The sequence below is a fragment of the Tupaia chinensis genome, unplaced genomic scaffold (assembly GCF_000334495.1).
Source record: "Tupaia chinensis unplaced genomic scaffold, TupChi_1.0 Scaffold138854_1, whole genome shotgun sequence".
Taxonomy (NCBI): domain Eukaryota; kingdom Metazoa; phylum Chordata; class Mammalia; order Scandentia; family Tupaiidae; genus Tupaia; species Tupaia belangeri.
The window spans coordinates 468,597-490,170 of NW_006198747.1; positions in this window are offsets into that span (position 1 = coordinate 468,597).

Below are 21,574 nucleotides of genomic sequence, written 5' to 3' on the forward strand. Positions count from 1 at the left end.
GCATGTGCACTTCCCAGACAAAGAGAGTGACAATGAGAAAGCAAGTCATCAGCTCTGGGACTTGAACCACAGCTGGTCATGCAGGAGTCCAGTGCACTAACTATCACACCACCTGCTTACCTATTTTTTGATCTCTACATGCCTCTCAGTTGATTCTAACCAAGGATAGCCCCTCAACACTGTCATGACACAGCTTTGAGAACGTTACATTAGTAGAGTAGTGTGAGAAAGTGAATTTAAAAACAAAAAAAAAAACCCAAAAAAACCCAAAAAGGACCAGGGAGCACAAACACTTGTCAGGATATAGAATATATATTCAAAATCTTTTGGGATATTCAAAGAAACCAAAACTATTTATAAATTCCACTCTTATGAGTTTAAAATATGTTGTTTTCCTTGTTAACCTGACTTTTTTATTTTAATTCCAGGAAAAGGAAAAACTAATAAATGAATGACCAGGTGCATAGCATAAACAGCTGAGAAGAATCGTAACAATATTAGCTCTCAAACTTCAATTACATAATGAATTGTGGTGCTTATTAAAAATACAAATTCACTGGGACCAGCAGTTGGTGTAATGGTTATGTCCCTGGACTCCCATGTAGTCGACCATGGTTTGTGTCCCGGACCCAGTACCTTAAACTACTCACACCGGGTACGTGTGCGTGCGTGCCCAAGATCCTGAGAGGAGAATGGAGGAGAAAGGATTGCAGGGTGGCCATCCCCCCTCAGTGGTGATTTCACGCTGTCTCTTTGTCTCTCAATCTTGCACACACATACACACCCTATAGCAAAAATCTCTCCAAAAAAGTAAATTATAATAGAAATTCACTTGAATTACCTAAAGAAATTTTTACTTTATAGACCAAGATAGAACTCAGAAATTGTGCATTTTTAAAAGAACTGGTTTGAGTGGTCCTTATTTTGATAATCACTTGACAAACTTTGAACCACTGCAGTTTTGATGTGGCAAGAATGTTTACCTCTGCTCTTTTTTTTTTTTTTTTTTTTTTTGGGGGTTTTTTTTTTGGGCATTAAATAGGGCATGTGCACTTGCCAGAAAGACAGAGAGACAGTGAGAAATCACCCCCAGGGTGGATGGCCATGCCACAATCCCTTCTCCTCCATTCTCCTCTTGGGATCTTGGGCACACACACACACGTACCCAGCGTAATTTTAAGCCACCTGGTCTGGGACTCGAACCATGGTTGACTCATGGGAGCCCAGTGACATAGCCATTATGCCATCTGCTGGTCCCTGCCTCTGCTCTTTTTGTTAATTGATCAGAGTTCAACCTGGGGAGTTTCTAGGATACAGTTCACATGAATGTGCGTAAGATATTCACTTTCCCCCAAAGTAGACAGGAAAATTGGGCAAAATATATTTTTTCTGAAAATCTATTTCCTTATCAGCATCCTTAAAAAATTGCACTGGGACCAGCAGATGGCGTAATGGCTATGTCACTGGACTCCTACACAGTTGACTACGGTTCAAGTCCCAGACTCAGCAACTTAACATTCACACTGGGAGTGTGTACATGCTTGCCTAAAATCCTGAGAAGAGAATGGAGGAGAAGGGATTCCATCATTGCCAACCCCCTGGAGTGTGATTTCTCTCTCTCTCTCTCTCTCTCTCTCTTTCTGGCAAGCTTATAAACTCCATAGAAAAAAATAGGTTAACTTTTGAGTGATAACTGAAATCAATCAAGTAAATCAGAATCTGTCTTAAACATTTTAAATATGCCTCAGGTTTCTAACCTTTCAGTTCTAAATATAATATATTTGGCTTATCCAATGATTTGTTATATAAAAGTTACTTCCAGAAAATTTCAATAGCCTAATGTACTAGTAAGTATTACACGTCTTTTACCACATCTGCAGAAAAAACAACCATACAATTAATGACGGAGTAGCAGTAGCAGTGAATTACCTAAGTCTTTGTCCAACTATTCAGATACTTCAATCCCTCAGAATTTGTTTTAGTGTTGTTACTGCACTTTAACCTAACTTTAATCTAATAAATGTATGTTTTATTAACTATTTGTGTTTATATATGTCTATCTTACTATATTAAAACATTCTTGAGGACAGGTTTTTTGTAATTTTTTTTCTATATATAAGCTAGGAATATATTAACTGCATTGTCTCTAGTTATGCACCCGATCTTTGGAATAGGAAGCCCTGATTTAAAATTCTGATTCCTCCACATACTAACTATATGATAATGCATGTTGGTTAATTTTTTTGAATCTACATCTTTAAGGTAAACAATAGCGCTAACTGTTAACATGGTAGTTAAGACAAATGGATTTCACATGGCCAACTGTGTGACTCAAGTCCCAGACTAATGGCCTGAAAAACAGGCAGACCGCATGTGCATGTGAGTCAACATCCTGAAAGAAGTGGAGAAGAAAGGATCACAGAATGACCATGCCAAAGGGCGGCTCTTGTACAAGTACGAGGTGAGAAAACATTTTGAAATAGGACAGCTGGTCCTACAGTCCTATGCTTACCTTTTGACATCTTCCTGTTTTGTTCTAAAGATGTGTGCAGATTCAAGCTAAAATGACAATACACTCTCTCTTTCGATGGAATGGTGATAGAACCAAGAAATAACCTTCCTTTCACTTTCCTCATGTTGAATTTTCTGTCCACAATAACTATTCCCAAGGAAGAAAGAATGAGCATTCTGACATATACAAGCCTGAGCATTATCCTTAACTTACTTCATTACTGACCCTAAGCTAGGCTGCACTGTTAGCAGACCAGGTGCCATGATTAGCTGGGGTGCCATGTGAGTAAGTTGTAACGGCAGTCAATATATTTGGAAGTCCTGTTTACTTAAACAGACCAAAGGAGAAGTAGAAAATCTATTTCAGTAATTCCATGAATGCTTTTTCTTCTACCACATTATCACTCAAGAAACAGAATACAATGAACTTAAATAGTTGCTGTTTGTTCTAGGGAAATACCAAATTATAGTAATTCCATATGTTTGTGGGTTTTTAAAATGTATTTATTTTGAAATTGACAGATAAAATTGTAGGTATTTATTGTGCAGAGCATTGTTTTGAAATATATCTACACACACATTGTGAAGTAGCTAAATGGAGTTAATTACCATTGCATTACCTTCTATAGTTATCCTTTTTTGTGGTGAGAATGCTTACCATCTATTCCTTTAGCATTTTTCAAGAACACAATACATTAGCATTATCCAGAGCCATCATACTGTACAATAACTCTCTCTTTTAAAGTTAATTTATTTTTTGAGAGAGAGAGTGAAGCCCTCTCTACAGGATCTCATACCACCATCTTACTCCCAGCCTTTACAACCAGACAAGATCACGAGCACACACATGTGCATCAGCTTATAGAGGTCACCCCAAGAACTGAATCCCTGTCTTCCATAGGGCCTACAATATTGCATATCATCATGTGATCACTGTACCGCCATTTTGAGCTAGTAAGTCTCTTGAACTTACTCCTCCTGACTGTAATATCATATTATTTGAACAGCATCTCTCTATCTTTACCCTCCAACAGCCCAGGCCTCTTGTTATTTTTCTAGTGCACCAAGAAGATAAGTGTCATGTGATGCTCTGAGACTGGGGACTGTGGCCCTTTCTTATCTGCATCTTGAATTCAAGGAGAAACCATTAATTATAAGGAGATTAATTTGTGAATATTAAACCAAAAGGAAGATTCTAAATTAAAACCAGAAAAAATTTCTGATTTCATTATAAAGGTCAGAAAAATTTGCATGATTTTATATTAATTTGTTTATATAAGGATGACTATTTTCTTTAACCAGCCTTTCAAGAGGTAGCTGTCTTATTTATATCTACATCTGCCACAGTAAAACAGCAGAAGAGGTATAAATAAAAGGTTCTTTAGCAAAGTGTTTTTCTCTAGTTTTCCAAAAACATACAATTTATATATTATATATAATACTGTTTTGAGTAAATCTTTTTTTTTATAGCAGTGGAATTTTTTTTATTTTTTTATTATATATTTTTTAATTTTTTTATTATTATTATCATCATAATCTTCTTTATATTACATTGGGTTACATATAATTTTACAGTGTATTACATTGCTTTTTCAAAAGGGAATGCCATGCATGTCAGTCAGTACAGAGACATTAATCTCCCCACTTCATCATTCAATATCTTTTCTATGTTTTTTCCAATCATTATTATTATTCTAATTATTTTTTAAAACAGTCAATCACTATTTCTCATTTTGCTTGTAAAAAGACTTTACCCACCATTTTGAGTAAATCTGAAGTCAGATTTTTACCTTTTTTTTTCCCCCTTTTAATTTTCAAATCATAGCACTAAAGACAAGGAATAGTGTGATCTTCCCTGTTAAGGCCTTACAAATTCTCAAATTCATGAAAACAAAAATCACCTATCAAGAACAAGATGTTTCTAAGACTGTGACTTGAAAACATATCAGGAAATCCCACAGACCCATTCTGTTAGGCCTTACTTGTCCCTCAGAATGAGAGAAAACCTAATATTAGCCTTATATTTTGGAAATGCTCTTGAAAACTTATTCTATTTGTATCAAGTTCAACCTTGGTATCTGATCTCAGGTCACCACTGCCCAAGTGTTTACCATGTCCCTGCTTGAGCACGTTTACGAGCCCACTTCCTTCTACAATTCTGACTTCTCATCCATCACTTCACTCACCCTAAAACTAAGACCCTTGTGGTCTTCAAGTAACAAAAAGTACTTACTCCTACGATAATTTTTCCTTTATCTGAGAGAGAGATTTTTGCTATAGGGTATGTGTGTTTCGCCAAAGAGACAGAGAGACAGAAAGAAAGCAATCTCACACACACACACACACCCAGGAGGGATGGCCACTTCTCAATCTCTTCTCCTCCATTCTCCTCTCATGATTTTGGGCACACACACACACACAAGTGCCTGGCATGAGTTTAAGATGCTAGGTCCAGGACTTGAACCACAGTCAACTATGTGTGAGTCCAACAACATAACTATTATGCCATCTGCTGTTCCCCTCACACTATGATTTTTTTTTTAATTGAGCTGGAAGGAATCTTAAAAATGATTCACTCACACAACTAATTTTGAAGATGAGAAAACTTAGTCCCTGGAAAGGATAAAGTCATTCTATAACCATTCTTCGGCAGGGAGTGACTAAGATAGGATAGAATCTAAGCACATTCAGGCTTGCTCTGAACTTTTCTTTACCACATCATCTCCCTAAGCATCAGAAAACTCTTCCTCTTTCTACTTCTCAACAATATTTTCAACTCTTTTGAAATGTGCAGTTTCTTCTATTTAAACTTCAGAGTGCAATTGAGTTAGCCACAACCATTAACAACAAAGAGTTTCACTCAAAAATAATCTAAAATAAATGACATGAGGAAATAATTGATAAAGAAATTCTGAACAAAAAGTAGTAAAGTAACTCAGGAAAGACCCTATCTACTATCTGAATAGTACCCCTCACTCTATGGCAAGACAAAAATTTGTCTTTCTAGCATAGACATGGCTATTCATTTCCCTGCCGCAGATTTCTACTTAAGTGTAATAATATCACTATCATAACAGTAAGATCCATCAACCATGCATTATTACCATGTGTTAGTTAACCATCACCACAATTCTGTATTAGGTACTTTTATTGAATCTATCTTACAGATGTATCACAGTTAATATAAGTAAACGAATCCAAGATCAACTTGTCTCAATTAAAAGCATGAAAAACTATGCAGTCCCTCAATGTCAACTGTTGTCTCCCCATATTCAATTACTCATCCTTAATATTTTTGTTCACATCTTCTCTATTCCTACAATTCAGTCCCTCTTCATTTCTTACCTTAAATATTGCAACTATCACTCTTCTCTATGTACATTCATCTAATACATTCTCCACTTTTGTAATAACTTTTCTAAGTGTAGCTATTCTGAGGCACTCTCTACCATCAACATTATTGTCATCTTATGACATATAGAAATAGTTTTAGATTTTTAAATAAGACAACTTTCAATGAAGAAGGAATTTCCCTACTGAAAAAAATACATTTGAAAACCACTGTCCATGAAATAAAGCAGATACTCCTTGGTACAGCAGTTAAGGCTCTCATAATCTGACATATGCTGATGTCAGGAAGTATTATATCTTGTCTAACTTCTTTCCAAATTCTATTAATATTCTCCTGCATACTGGATTATTCATGTTTCTCCAAATGCCACATTTAATTTTGCCTCTCTTTTGCATCACACTGCTGTTATACTTGGAATACCCTTTCTCTCATCATGTTCCGCTCTCTTCCAAGGAGACAACATCTTTTATCTCTTGAGGGCAATTCCTTTGAAGGTTGCTTGGACCATGAGGTAGAATTGAATCCACCTCACTTGACGTAACTGCTATAGATTTCAAACATATACTTTAAAACATTACAGTTCTTTGAAAGTTTCTTTTAGCACTATGATCTATTTAGGGCAAGAACTAAAACAAATTTACCTGTTATACTCATTGGCTCTATGATGACCAATGCTGAGTTTTTACTAATTAAAAAAATGGGGCGGATGGTGGTATGGTGAGTAAGGTGACTGGATCCCACAAGGCCAAATGTGTAGTTCAAATCTTCAAGTCCAGAATATGGCAGCTTGAAAAACATACTGGGTGCATATGCATATGCATGCCTAACATCTAGTAAGGACTCTTGGGAGAAAAAAGATTGTGGCACGAGCATTCCCTATGGGAATACCTTCTCACTTTCTCTCTCTCTCTCTCTCTCTCTCTCTCTCTCTCTCTGGCAATTATAAAAACTCTCTGGTAAATAAAGGAATAATGAACAAAAAATGAATTTGGATTCAATTTATAGCTCCCTTTTTAATTTATTATTAAGGAAGATACCTAGAGAAATTTCAGCTGGTGTAAAAAAGGACACACACTTTACAAAGTATAAATTTCTGGCAAAAGAACCAAACACAAAATGATTGACACTGAAAATAGAGGCTAAAATTTGCTCTGAAAACTCTCTAGTGCCTTATAATTGGAAAGGGAAGCAGCAGAGCTGGATTTAATCTGTAAGCTGTTGTCAGACCCCTCTGACACAGATGCCAACTGAAGCGAAAGCATTACCTGAGAGGAAGACACACTGATGCAGAACTTAGCCCAAGACCAACTATGGGAAGATAAAGACGATTTTCCTAGAATTTCTTACACTTCTGGAGTTCTAGTCCTCTGAACAAAGGATTTATGGCCAAATTAGGAATGTTTGTATCAAGAAATATTCCAGGATAGATTTTAAATATATCTCCCTTTCCAGAGTTGACCCAGGTTAGGAAAGATAAAAACCCTCTTTTGTACCTCCCCAGAATAGATTTGCTTCTATTCCAGAGTAAAGATAGGTTTTTCTCTGTCTTTGGGAAGAGGATGGGGAGTTTACCAGAAGCCCAACATAAAATTAATCCTTTTCTTCTTCTTCTTTTTTTTTAATTTGTAAGTTTTTTCCTTTACTGTACTTTATTTTACATACAGTTGCTACCTGGCTTTCATCAAGAAACTCCAAGTAGGTCAGGACTCCAGGAAATTATGCAATGGACAGTACTCTGGATGTTGCTTTTACTATAAACGATTGAGTAGTTAGCCGTCTTCTTTTTTCCTAACTCAAAGGACTTTAAATTTCTGTATTATATAATCAAAAATATTTAACCTCACTTGGAAAACTTATATACTGGACCAGCTACTGGGTTGGAGGTTAAGGGGGCTGAATTCCACATGGCCAACTGTGGGCTGGAGTCCCATCCCAGCAGCTAGAGAAACAAGTTTTGTGTGTGTGTGTGTGTGTGTGTGTGTGAAGGAAGAGAGGGGAAAAGGAAGGAGAAGAGGGAGGTATTGTGGATTAATCATTCCCCATGGACATGCTTACTTACTTTTCCTATCTCTTTCTTTCTCTATCCCTCTCCAATGCACACATCTTCTTAGCAAACAAAAAAAGAAAACTTATATGCTATCCATAAATATGTATATATATATGTGTATGTGTGTATGTTCTGTTTATTAGGAGAGTGATCTTGCTTACCATACTTTCAGCTAAGATTGAGGATAGAACTATTAAATTAACAAAAGAGGTTAATTTCCTTTCTTTAATATTTGATGACTTAACAAAGCTCCCTGAAATTAACAAAAAGCTTTCAACTCAGTTTCTCCAATAAAAGTAATGAATGTATAAAATAAAATGAAATAAATAAAAATAAAATAAAATAATAATCAATGTATCATTTCTCACTTGGGTAGTGAGAAATTTTTAAATGGCAGTTGCTTTTGATGATGGAGGAAAAAGAATGAATGCAAAACTAAATAAATAATGAATCTGCCTCCAAATTGTTGAACGTCTGAGTTCCAGCCAGTCATGGATATGGAGTTTCTATAGTTTATTTTAATGCATGATTGTCAAAATCCTTCACATGTGAACAGTTATGGTGTTATTTGAAGAGTTAAGATTCTAAAGATAAGTTATCAGAACACATTTTTAAATTATTTGATTATAAAATTTAAGAAAATGTTTTCAAGATGCTAAAGAATTTCAAAACAAACTGATTTAGTCTTATAATCTGGAAAAGACCAATTTCTATGCAGAAAACAAATAATAATCAAGTAATAGTATTAAAATAATTTTTTAAATTAGTAAGAATTCCAGGGGTTTTTAATTATTTTGCCACTGAATAGCAGGAGAAGCAATTTTGCCTCTACAAGCCTTTTTTCTCAAAACCCAAATTAGGAGCCTTACACTACTGTATCTGCCTAAGGCCCCTCTTACCCTTGGACACAGATTATAATCAAGTTACTGATTTCACATGGAAACTTAATACTTGTTTCAATTACTCCTGAGTAGTGTCATTTTTAGTTTATGCATATTTATTTGGCCAAGCCAAATCTATTATATTACGCCTATTTAATATGTTTTGAAACTAAGAGACAGACAGAGTAAATGAGTACACTAATGAAAATTAAATTCTAGATTTTAAGCAGCTAGAAAACAGTAGAAGAATATGATTTCACATAGTTGGTCAGTGAAACAGAGAATTTAAAAATTCTTTCATTTAAGGTAATTAATTTAATTAATTAATGCAGAACAGGGTGGGAAAACTTTCATTAATCTATGTTCTTTGATATATTTTCAGTATGATGTTGTGTAGGGTGCAATATTTTTAAGGTGCTTCAGCTTTAATTCAACCACTTTCATCTTACCTGATGAAAACCCAGTGGATACCTAGGTGACAAATTTTGATTTCCCAACATGTAGCATTGTACAACATTAAAGTTTCAGCTCTTGATTATCTGTGAAACATCTTTTTTCATTCATATTATGAAATTATTTGAAATACATGTGACACAGACTGTGATAAAGTTGTATTTTTTTTAGTTTGTTGATCAAAACTGTAACAAAAACTAAAATAAAAGGAAATAATGTCCTCACAGCTTGAAAAATAGTAGCACCGTTTTTCTTGTCCTTTCAGACTCATAACAGGAAAGTAATGACTTTCTAAATAAGAACAGTTAACAATGGTGGGCTGAAGAGTCCTCTAAGAAACCTATAACTTCACTTTATTTATGGCTGTTGATTACCAAAGACATGAAATATGGAGAAGCCAAGATCGAAATGCATAGTGGGAAACCTTCAGTATAGTTGTAACAAGACCTCTTATCCGCTTACAGAAAGCACTAGAAAAATAGACATTTGGGTGATGTAAAATTAGACTTATTAAAACACTCAAGAATATGCCTAAGGTAATAACCCCATCCCGTAAGGTGAATTGATGAGGTACCCTAATGGATGTACTCCTCATCAGCTTTTAAAATACACAAAATTGTGTGCCAGGCTTCAATATAATTTGTAGAATTAGAAACAAAATCGGCCCTTCATTATGCATATTTCCCTTTAATTTTCTTACATGCTACACTTTTAAATATCTTGTCCTTTTCAAAATATGAATGTATGCACTCACATTTAGCAAAGTCTTAGTAACTTTTCCCATTCCTCTCATTTGGCGCTTTTTCTTTTTTTTTCTATGAGAGCAACAATCACAGAAATATCTGATGAGCAGAAATTATTTAAATCCACAAGAGCTTTGCATTTTTGGCTTTTCTAAACTGGAGAATTTGTCTAGATAACAATTTGGTACTGAAGATTCTGTTTTTACCAGCTTCTTTGCTTCTCTATGTGGGCCAGATAGATTAATTCCTTGATGTTAAATGAGACTGTCCACCTATTTCCAACTATCTGTTTATAAATTGGATCTTGGCAATACTGACTACCAGTGGGAAAAAATTAGAGTTGTCAAATAGAATCTACAAGCAGTATAGTAAAAATACTTATGCAAACTGTTACCCTTTTTTCTTTAGAGGTTTCTGTCCTAAGGCACTTACTGGAGAGAGACAGAGGCAGAGATGTAATGGAAAAGTGAGAAATCATCCCCGAGGGGGCTGGTCACATTGCAATTCCTTCTTCTCATTTTCCTCTTGGGATATTGGGCATGCAAGCACACATGCCAGGTATGAGTGTCAAGCTATCAAGTCCAGGACTGGAACCAGTCAATCATGTGGGAGTACATAGACACTAAGCCATCTACTGGCCCCAACAAACTGTTTAATTGATGATATAATAATACCACTACACACACACACACACACATTTCTTTTTTTTTTTTTTTGAGAGGTTTTTGCTATAGAGCGCGTGCACTCGCCAGACAGACAGAGAGAGACAGAGAGACAGAAAGTGAGAAATCACCCCCCAGAGGGGATGGCCATGCTGCAATCCCTTCTCCTCCATTCTCCTCTCGGGATCTTGGGCATGCACGCACACGCGCCCGGCGTGAGTTTAAGCCACCGGGTCCGGGACTCAAGCCACGGTCAACTACGTGGGAGTCCAGCGACATAGCCATTACGCTAACTGCTGGTCCCCCACACACACATTTCTTATCATAATGTGCAGTAACATATATTTGCTCTAAGCAAATTCAAAGCATAATTATATAAAACATGATCCTTGGAGAGAAACAGTCATCAGTTGACCAGACAGAAGGCCAGAGAATCAACCACAGAAATCCTTAAAATTAGTCATATGATGTTTTTTCTTTCTTTCTTTTTTTTTTTGGAGAGGGTTTTGCTTTAGGGTGCATGTGCTTGCCAGAAAGACAGAGGCAGAGCCCCCAGGGGGGATGGCCATGCAGCAATCCCTTCTCCTCCATTCTCCTCTCAGGATCTTGGGCACACACGCACACGCGCCCGGCATGAGTTTAAGCCACCAGGTCCAGTACTTGAACCGCACTCGACTACAGGGGGAGTTCAGCGACATAGCCATTACTCTAACTGCTGGCTCCAAAATTAGTTATAGGATCTTAAACAAACACTTAGGCTTAGTTTCTTTTTCTGTAAACAAGATTAGATAATGATTTGTAAATTTCCTGTTTCAAATGCTAAGTTTTCCACAAAGATTTAGTCATGTGATATTTATGTTCTTCTCTCATCTCTTATGAGCACTATCTGATTAATATTTAATATGAAACTCTTTATTATTTTGGCTATAAGTCATTTGGTTTCATCTCAAGATAAGCTGACTTAAAGAGTGTCTATCATAAAACTTAGATTTTATAAGTGTACAGAAAGATAATATACTAATAATGTTGATTCTATAAACTATGAGAGTTACATTGCTATAATACTCTTTTTATCTACAGTACACTCTCAATTGCTTTCTGTTACTTAAGCCTTTCATTTTTGAATAACTTTTAAATGGCTCCTTATATAAACAAAGCACTTTCCTCATTGACCTTGGTTTGTACTCACTATAAACAGTATTTCTATAAAGACCTAAGACGGTATTTCATCCATGAATTCAAAAAGCGTTTAGTGAATATATACTACTTTATTTCAGGCAATAAAGAAATAAAGAGAGATAATATGCAGCTCTTGTGCCTGAGGAACTAAATTTGAAAAAGAGAGAATGGTAGGCCCTGAGTAAAAATATCAGAAACAACACCAACGACAACAAAACTAATCAACAGAAAAGCAAGAGACGCAAGCCTGCTCTCCAGAGCGAACTAGCTGGAGGTGGATCTTTGTTACTGATTTTAGAAAACCTGCCCTCTATCATTAAACAAATTGTGTACATTTTAAAAATAACTACAGTTGTTCAAAAAAGATGATGTATTCTGTCATAGAGGTGTGGTCAAGTGCTCTTCCTATGAAAAACAACTTCTAGAAAACCCACATATGTTTGTGTTATAATTTGATTATCTGGGCAGTAAGTAGAACATCACCTCAGTTACATCATTGGAACTTCTTAATATATGTCCAAACCACAAAATGTATGTTTCTAAAAACAATTTTGTAAATCAAAGTCTCTGTTACTGATAAAACTCTCCCTTAATCCCACTGTATAGACATTTTTTTAAAGAGGTTTTTGCTATAGGGTACGTGTGCTCGCCAGAAAGACAGAGAGAGACGGAGAGAGATAGAAAAAGAGAAATCACCCCCTCCCCCCAGAGGGGTGGCCATGCCTCAATCCTTTCTCCTCCATTCTACTCTCAGGATCTTGGACAGCATGCACACGCACTCGGCATGAGTTTAAGCCAACCAGTCCGGAACTCGAACCGCGGTCGACTACATGGGAGTCCAGCAACATAGCCGTTACACTAACTGCTGGTCCCATGTATACACATTTTTAAAAAGTCATAGCTTTCAAGAAAAAAGTACTATGCTCATCTTTTCTATACGTTTGTCTTATAAAAAAATAAGATAAAGAACTCTAAAAATTTCAAAACATCAAATTTAAGTATGTAGCAAAGCAAAAAAATGCAAATTTAAAACAATATATTTTAACCATTTTCTTCATATAACCATAAAGTTACAAATTTTACCCTGTGGAAAATATTAGTTTATTTTATCTACTCTATATTTTTGGTTTTTAAGTAATTATTTTATTTAACTTTATTTATTTATTTCAATTTGATCGGAGAGGGACAGAGTGAAAGAGAGAGAGAAAGAAAGTGAGAAACCAAGCCACCAGGTCAGAGACTCAAACCACGGTCAGCCTCATGGGAATCCAACATCTTTAACCACCATGCCACCTGCAGACTCCTCTATTCTAAAATTTAATATCTTTCTCTCTTGAATAAGGAAAATGAATTGCAAATGGAATACCTCAGATCTACTTAATGCACAGATTCAGATGAAACCAGGATCCCAAGTTTCATAATTAGAAAGTAGCAATACATTTTTTACAGTTTTCCACGGTGTCCAATGCTGCTGCTGCTAGTTCTCTATATTTCTAACTTCACCTTAGTGCTGTCAGTAAGAACTCTGGTAGTTTTTCATACTCATTGTAAGATCTCATTTATTTTCTAATATTAATAATGAACAAAATCCTTTATAGAATTGCTAATCCAACATTCTAAATACATTTGAAAAGCATTATCAAGAGAACTGCTGGTATGGGACCAGTAGGTGGCATAGTTCTTAAGGCACTAGACTCCCACGTGGTCGACTGCGGTTGGAGTCCTAGACTCAGAGGCTTGAAATTCATACCAGGCATGCCTGCATGTGCTCAAAATCCCTAAAAGAGAATGGAGGAGACGATATTGCAGTGGGCCATCCCCTCCATGGGTGATTTCTCTCTCCCTAGCAAACACATGCCCTACAGCACAAATCTAAAAAAAAAAAAAAAAAAAAAAAAAAAGAAATACTGGTATGCCAACCTTTCAAAATGCATATTATTTGATTCATTTTGCTCAAAATATACCTAAATATTTAAACCTAGTAAATTGACATTCTACCTCAAAGTAAATGTTAATGTTGGTTCATCAGAATATTTGACATATGCAAAAAAATACTGATTTTATAAGAATTAATTAAACTTTAACATATTGTACCAAAACATATCATCTAATGGGTGCTTGAAATTATTTCTCTAGAAGAAAGGAAAAGCTACATTCAATTTGCAAGTGTCCCAGATATGCCCAATTTATTGGCTATAGTCTGAAGGACTAAAAACTAGTCCATGCCTGTGTTATTTCCTATTCATAACATGCTCAGGTGACCACAGGTCTGTCAATGCATGGAATGGAATTTTAGAAATAATTTCAATTTAACGTGCAAATTTTCCGTAGCACTGGATAACATTCCTTTCCAACTCCTTTGGAATAAATGAAAGGTTTCATTGTCAAAACCATATATCAAAAAGCATGTGTTCTTACTTTCTATATAATGACACCTGGTTAGGAAAAAGAAAACAAAAACAAAAACAAACAAAAAACACTAACCCTATTGAACGTCATGTTCGAAAAGTCCCAAATGAAGAACTGTATCAACATTTTTGCTTAACTTATTCATTGTCGATTTGAAACCTCTTCCAATCAAGTAAATATGATCATACAGACATAAACTAAACAAATAAAATTATTTTTAAAAGCACATGAGAGATTCTTGCTCTCAATACATCATTACATTTTCACACAAAGGCATTCATTTACCATCATGGACCATAAAAATGGTAGACTCAAAGGATTTACACTTCACTAAATGTGATACTGATGGTTCTATTTTTTCTTCTTACTTTTGACAAATATCAGGAAAATAGGGGGAAAAAACCCAGTGTTATCTAATATAATGAAAATTTTCAAAATGGCATGTTTCTATTTTGAATTGCAATCATTTCTAAAATTCCCTTCAATGTGTCTGACCATATTCTGCAGGAAATAATACTGCAACAGGTGGATTTTTTTCCATGAGATTGGAAATAGAAATGACTGATTTAATATGATGCCAACTTTGCAAAGTTGGTGTAGCACAGATTATATCTGTGAGATAAAGGTATATGACAAAAGGAAAACCAAATACAATTTTTATTTTGATGTTTTAATTTTAACTGTTTTTCCTCATAACAAGCTGTATGCCTAATATAACAGAATAATGAGCATCTACATTATTTCTTCTAAAGAAGCATAGTGAAATTTTTTAGCCTTGAGAAAATTTTAGATATATTTTATGTATGTTGCATAAGGATTATAGCTACCTATGAAATATCAAAAGTGCATGAATACAAACTTAAAAGAGAGCCATACCTCCTAAGTCATTTTATGAACTAATAAGAATCATCAAACAATCACCTCCAGAAAGAGAAAAGTATCTGCATGTTTGTATGTGTGTGTTTTGTGTGGGTATGTCATAGAAAATCATTTGGATATTTTTCATAATGGCTAAAATACTAAGTTTCTTGGGCATTTTTTTTCCTTTTTATCAAGTGTGAAATACCTCTAGAAATTTTTTCCCCTTTGACTAGTTAAAATAAACATTGACCGTAACCTAGAAAATTAATTCTATTTTTTAAAGGGCTGAAAATATTTAAAGAAGAAAAAAATTTCACTTGCTTGTACCATACAATAGCAGCAGCAAACTTTGGCAAGATATTTTGAGGCTCTACATTATCACAGCTCTACAGACAGGGAACTATTCACAGACTCATTTATCTTAACACTGTATTGTATTATTTTCTCTGAAAAAAAGTTTAAAAAGTCATTTTTTATTTGCATCAGTAATAGGTAAATAGTAAAATGTAATACATTTATTACAAAATAGAGTTAATGTGCTATAAAACAATTGAAAAGATTATGCACAATAATTTTTTAAAGAGTCAAAATTTATTCATTGCTTTTTTACTCTTATTGGTTGAGGTTAATTTTAAGCATGCATTTTTCCTATGCCACCATTATCTGTGCTTTATTATGCTGTAAAATATTTATTAAGTGCCAATAATTATACGTGGTATAGACTGAAAGAATTTACAAATACTTCAATAATTTTGAAGTTTCAATATGGTAATCAGAAGAAAGGCAAAGAAATATCATTACACTTATGGACAGGAGTTAAAGTTAAGAACATGTGAAGCTTGGGAACCAGCAGTTAGCATAATGGCTATGTCGCTGGACTCCCACATTGTCGACCACGGTTCGCGTCCTGGACCCGGTGGCTTAAAACTCACACCGGGCGCATGTGCGTGCATGTCCAAGATCCTGAGAGGAGAATGGAGGAGAAGGGATTGCGGCGTGACCATGCCCCCTGGGGGGGGCGTGATTTCTCGCTTTCTGTCTCTCTATCTCTCTCTGTCTGGCAAGCGCACACGCCCTATAGCAAAATCCTCTTCCCCCTCCCCCCCAAAAAAATCATGTGAAGCTTAAGGTTCCGGACTCCTACATGGGTGAGTATGGGTTCAAGTCCCTAACTTGAAAATCATGCCTGGTGTTTGTACATGCATGCACAAAATCCCAGGAGGAGAAATGGAGAAGAAACTGTGGCATGGCCATGCCCTTAGAGGGTGATTTCTCACTTTCCCTTTCACTTCATTTCTCTGTCTCTCTCTGGCAAGTTCATATACCCTATGGCAAAAACCTTAAACAAATAATAACAATATAAATTAACTAGAGTATACAAGGCCTTCTGTTGTGTATAGATTTGGATAGATGTCAATGATTTCAACAAAAAAAACGCATTTTGGAAAAGAGAAAGATTTAGACTCAATTGGAATCAATTATTTTATTGCAGTCAATTTATCTGGCTTGTAGGATAATGGTGATGATTTGGCATGGAAAAGTGTTAGCCAGCACATCATCGACACTAGTATTTAAACATATGTTACGAGTAGAATATCATTACATAAATGAAGCCTTAAATATGGCCACAACGTGGATAATTTTAATCATTTGAAATTACACAGAAGTTCTTAAAGGATTCATGAGCCCTCTCCATTACCATATTAGGTAAAATTGTGAAGTCAAACCATGTGTCGAATTGCCTGGGTTTGAATCTGAGATTAGTGTCATTATTTACAAGACCACAGTAAGTTATTCTTGTTCAGCTTTCCATTTGTAAGATAAGGACAATGATAGAACTTGTTTTATAAGGGAATAAATGGAAGAAATTTTGGACAATATCAGATAAATAATACGGACTCAACAAATTTTCCCATTATAAAAATTAAATTAAAAAAGAATGAAGATAATTTTTACAGGGTCTTCTGGTTATAATTCTATTATATTTAAAAGATGATAAAAACCTAAGAAATACTTGTAATAGGAGGTTATATTAAAAGCAACATTTATGACACTTCTAAAACTATCCTATATCCAAATATTTAAACAGTCAATGTTGGTGAGAATATGGAGAAAAAGGAACCCTTGTATACTGTTGATGGGAATGTGAATTAGTACAGCCATTATAGAAACTGATATGGAGGTTCCTCAAAATATTAAAAATAGAACTACCATATGATCCAGCAATCCTGCTCCTCAGATATATATTCAAAAGATATAAAATTAACACTTCATAGAGAGAGCTCCACTCCTCTGTTCATTGCAACACTATTTACAATAGCCAAGATACAAAATCAACCCAAGTGTCTATCAATGGACGCTTGGAAAATTTTCTCTTTTTCAATCCATTTGGGTTAAGAAAAATGTTTATATACAATATAATAATATTGAACCAAAAGAAAGAAGAAAATTCTTTCATTTTAGACAAGACAGATGACTTGGAGACATTATATTAAATTAAATAATCCGGGTACAGAAAGAAAATGCTACAGGATCTTCCATGTAAACTATAAAAAAGTTTGTGTCATAGAAGTAGAAAGTAGAAAGGTGATTACCAGATTCCAAGGATGGGTTTGTGGAGATATTGGTTATAGAGTACAAAAATTTCAGTTATAAGAGAAATAAGCTTAAGTGATCATCTGGCCTGGTAAGTTCAGTAATGACAATAAGAATACAGTAATATATGTAGTCTCAAAAAGTGCTGAGAATGGGGAACTAGCAGTTAGCGTAATGACTATGTTGCTGGACTCCCACATAGTCGACTGCGGTTCAAGTCCCAGACCCGGTGGCTTAAAAACTCACACTAGGCACATGTGCATGCGTGCCCAAGATCCCGAGAGAAGAATGGAGGACAAGAGATTGCGGCGTGACCATCCTCCCTGGGGGGTGATTTCTCGCTTTCTGTCTCTCTGTCTCTGTCTGTCTGGTGAGCGCACGTGCCCTATAGTGAAAAAACCTCTCAAAAAAAAAAAAAAGTGCTGAGAATGGATGTTAAGTGCTGTCACTATAAAAATGATTCCTATGTGAGGTAATGCACATGTTAATTAGTTTGATTTGGCTATTTCACAATATAAATATAATTTAAAACAATATGCTGTACATAATAAATTTAAACCCTTTTGTCAATTTTAATAAATAAATAAGCAAGCAGCCAATGTTTACGTTGATGATGTAATTCCCACTTAGCTTATTAAGATTTTAAAGTGCTAGTGGTAAAATATGACAGTTCTATTCTCTAACTCCCCTTTATTTTCCCATAATGAAAGCCATAAAAGTCATTTTAAAGATGCTGGCTAAGCTATACTATTCAAAGTCTTCCCTGGCATGTCTTTATAAACAGATTGGGAATACTTTGAAAACAGATATTCCAGTATATTATTCTCTGCTTATAAATAAAGTGCTAGCCAATAAAGTAAGTTACCATTCATCAAGAAAAATAACCAAGTCTTTCAGTGTCGCATTTTCAGTTTATTTTTAAAAAATTCTGTAGTGTTATATACAATTCCAACATAGATATGAATGGTATTTGCAACCACATAATAAGATTGCCAATTAAATCTTTAAAATGGTAACATTTTCAACAGATAGAAACAAATCGGCATAGAACAGGATGATATTGCTTTCTTTTTCTAAGAAGGAACATTTGGATTTTAGATCAAACACAAGAAAGGATCAACATTTTCAAAAGCACAAATAGTTCACAATATGGGGAGAAATAGAAGACAGATGCCCATGTTGAAAATAGAAGGCTAGTACTTTTCCCGCTGAGAGTATTCGTATCCTTCGGGTAGATACCCAAGAGTGGAATTGCTGGATCATATGATAGCTCCATGTATAGGTCTTTGAGAGGGAGAGAAGCAAGGGAAAAAAGAAAGAATAAAAACATTTAAGAAACACAAAATGGAAAATTATCCATTGAAGACAATCTGTGTAATCATATCTTCAATTGAGCCAATATACAGTGTATTCTGGATGGGAAAATTCATTTTCATGCTGTAATGATATACGGTCAATGAATATAAAAAATAAATAAATAACAATAAATGTAATAAAAGAAAGAAAATAGATGGCTAGGGGTTAGATAGCAATTCAGTGGCAAAAGACAATGCTCTGCGAGCTCCCTAACCTATGTGGGAGGGTATCAGGTTCATGCCCTGAGATCTCTCTGAGCAGACCGAACATGTACATGCCCACGATCTCAGGCTGGCTGATTTTGGAGGTGGATTGCAGGACCAGAACCCTGTTAGAGATGCTGTCTCTCTCTCTCTCTCTCTCTCTCTCTCTGTGTGTGTCTCTCTCTCTCTTTCTATCTCTGTTACTCTCATTTATGGAAGAAATAGATAAACTTTAAAAAATAACTACCTCCTAGTAAGGTTTTAAGTTTATAAATTGTAAAAGAAACTTATTAATCTGTACTGGATAATGTCAGCCATGTATATGTTGATGAACTTTATAATGGCATTTTAAAAACCTTCTGTTATTTCTCAACAAGGTAGCTTATGAATTTTTAGATCAAACTAGAACAATTAGTCTGATCTTTGCAAATATTTCACAAACATAAAATGAAAAGGGCAGAAAACATCAACTAATTTTTCCACTAACATATAACCGTACAAAGCCACTGACTGGTTATCCAGAGAAATGCAGCAGTTATTCTCCATGGTAGCTGAGAGATTGACTAGAGATTCTAGCAAAAGCCTATTGTCGCCATAGAAATGAGAAATTGTGATGTAACAATGAGCCAATCGATGACAGTAATTTAGCAAACTGAAATCACTTTAATTTGCCCATCAGATTGAAAAACCATTGCAGCCTTGAAAATGACAACTAGATAGTTATCCAGAGAGCAACTTCATGAGGATAACATTTTTTTAATGTTTTCAACCTGAGATTTTGAATACACAATGTTATTGAGAAAAGGAATTGAAGAAATATCCTAATACTCTGAGAATAAATTTACTACTGGAGACAAAATGTAGTTAAGAGCTCTTATTAACTGCAGGATGCTTCAGTTTTATGAAGAGACATTAAACAGGAAAGATTTGGATGGATGGTTCAACTCCCTCATTGACTCACCTCTTGATCTCTTTGTAGATCAGTAAAAGAGAAGATCTGTTTTATACATAATACAGAAGAACAACCTACTGTTGTTTACTCAGGTTCTATAAGGAGCACTGTTCATGCACAGAAGCCTAGAGCCCTGTCCAGGTCTGGCCCAGCAGACAAATCAGTCCTCTCTTCCATCGCTATGCCTGATTCCACCACAGACCAGTATCAGTTCTGAGGACAGGAGAACACAGAGAAGAGAGTCTGATTCCAGAAGGCTGCCGACTAGCCCATCACCTCCAGTTGGATGCCTGATAGAATTCATAACTTCACCTCTGCATTGCAGAAGAATAGGAATGACAGGGAACCAGCAGATAGAGTAATGGTTGGGTCACTGGACTCCCACATGTAGATCACAGTTCAAGTCCCAGACCCAGTGCTTAAAACTCATGCCAGGTGTTTGTGCATGTGTGCTGAAAATCCTGAGAGGAGAATCGAGGAGAAGGGACTGAGGTGTGGCCAACCCCCTGGGGAGTGATTCCTCTTTTTCTGTCTCTCTGTCTCTCCAGTGAATGCATATGCCCTATAGCAAAAATCTCTCAAAAAAATAGAAAATAGGAATGCCTGTAGAATATACTAAAAATATGTTTTCTTTCCTAACTTGAAGATTTTTGTTTTTATCTGCTGTCATTTTTTTAAACAATTTTTAAAAGAAAAAGTTTAGTTATTTCTTCTAAGAGAAAGAGAGAGGGGGGGAAACAGCATCTACAACATAGGTGCTGTGATTGAACCCCAGCTTCAGCCAGACTCAGATCATGCGCACACATGTGCCTGGCATACAGGGACGTCTCTAGCCATGCACCTAGAAACTTCCCGTGTGGATCAACCTGGAAAAACATCATGTATTACCATTGTGCCTCTATCCTGCCCATCTTTTACTTTTTATTTTAAAGACCTCAAGGAATTTAAAATATAAATACAAAATACACCTTTTTGAGAGAGGAAGATTTTTGCATTAGTGCATGTGCGCTTGCCAGAGAGAGACAGAGACAAAAAGTGAGAAATCACCCCCCAGGGGGCATAGCCACGACGCAATCCCTTCTCCTCCATTCTCCTCTCGAGATGGGCCCACATGCCCACATGCCTGGCATGAGTTTTAAGCCGCCGGTTCTGGGAATAGTGGTTAACTATGTGGGAGTCCAGCAATGTAACCATTTCACCATCTGTTGGTCCCAAAAATATACTTATTAAAAGAAAAGGAAAAAAAGAAAGAAAGAAAGGCTAGTTTGATGACACAGTGGTAACAAGCTGCTCAAGTAGAGTTGGAGCCATATGGAAGATTTTGAGTTCTGTTCTTCAGTGGATCTGTGCACACTGGGGGACTGCTCCCG